The sequence below is a fragment of the Bison bison genome, unplaced genomic scaffold, assembly GCF_000754665.1.
Source record: "Bison bison bison isolate TAMUID 2011002044 unplaced genomic scaffold, Bison_UMD1.0 scf7180017864343, whole genome shotgun sequence".
In the NCBI taxonomy this organism is placed as follows: Eukaryota; Metazoa; Chordata; class Mammalia; order Artiodactyla; family Bovidae; genus Bison; species Bison bison.
In genome coordinates this window covers 2148568-2150086 of record NW_011494915.1, presented here as the reverse complement: position 1 = coordinate 2150086, position 1519 = coordinate 2148568, and positions in this window count along the sequence as shown.

The window sequence follows — 1519 nt, the reverse complement described above, 5'->3', positions numbered from 1 at the left end:
TGACAAACCCACAGCAAACATTATCCTCAATGGTGAAAAATTGAAAGCATTTCCTCTAAAGTCAGGAACAAGACAAGGGTGCCCACTTTCACCATTACTATTCAACATAGTTTTGGAAGTTTTGGCCACAGCAATCAGAGCAGAAAAAGAAATAAAAGGAATCCAAATTGGAAAAGAAGAAGTAAAACTCTCACTGTTTGCAGATGACATGATGCTCTACATAGAAAACCTTAAAGACTCCACCAGAAAATTACTAGAACTAATCAATGAATACAGTAAAGTTGCAGGATATAAAATCAACACACAGAAATCCCTTGCATTCCTATACACTAATAATGAGAAAACAGAAAGAGAAATTAAGGTAACAATTCCATTCACCATTGCAATGAAAAGAATAAAATTCTTAGGAATATATCTACCTAAAGAAACTAAAGACCTATATATAGAAAACTATAAAACACTGGTGAAAGAAATCAGAGGACACTAATAGATGAAGAAATATAGCAAGTTCATGGATTGGAAGAATCAATATAGTGAAAATGAGTATACTACCCAAAGCAATTTATAGATTCAATGCAATCCCTATCAAGCTACCAACGGTATTCTTCACAGAGCTAGAACAAATAATTTCACAATTTGTATGGAAATACAAAAAACCTCGAATAGCCAAAGCTAGCTTGAGAAAGAAAAATGGAACTGGAGGAATCAAGTTGCCTGACTTCAGGCTCTACTACAAAGCCACAGTTATCAAGACAGTATGGTACTGGCACAAAGACAGAAATATAGATCAATGGAACAAAATAGAAAGCCCAGAGATAAATCCACACACATATGGACACCTTATATTTGACAAAGGAGGCAAGAATATACAATGGATTAAAGACAATCTCTTTAACAAGTGGTGCTGGGAAAACTGGTCAACCACTTGTAAAAGAATGAAACTGGAGCACTTTCTAACACCATACACAAAAATAAACTCAAAATGGATTAAAGATCTAAATGTAAGACCAGAAACTATAAAACTCCTAGAGGAGAACATAGGCAAAACACTCTCCGACATACATCACAGCAGGATCCTCTATGACCCACCTCCCAGAATATTGGCAATAAAAGCAAAAATAAACAAATGGGACCTAATTAAACTTAAAAGCTTCTGCACAACAAAGGAAATTATAATCAAGGTGAAAAGACAGCCTTCAGAATGGGAGAAAATAATAGCAAATGAAGCAAGTGACAAAGAATTAATCTCAAAAATATACAAGCAACTCCTACAGCTCAACTCCAGAAAAATAAATGACCCAATCAAAAAATGGGCCAAAGAACTAAATAGACATTTCTCCAAAGAAGACATACAGATGGCTAACAAACACATGAAAAGATGCTCAACATCACTCATTATCAGAAAAATGCAAATCAAAACCACTATGAGGTACCACTTCACGCCAGTCAGAATGGCTGTGATCCAAAAGTCTACAAGCAATAAATGCTGGAGAGGGTGTGGAGAAAAGGGAACCCTCTT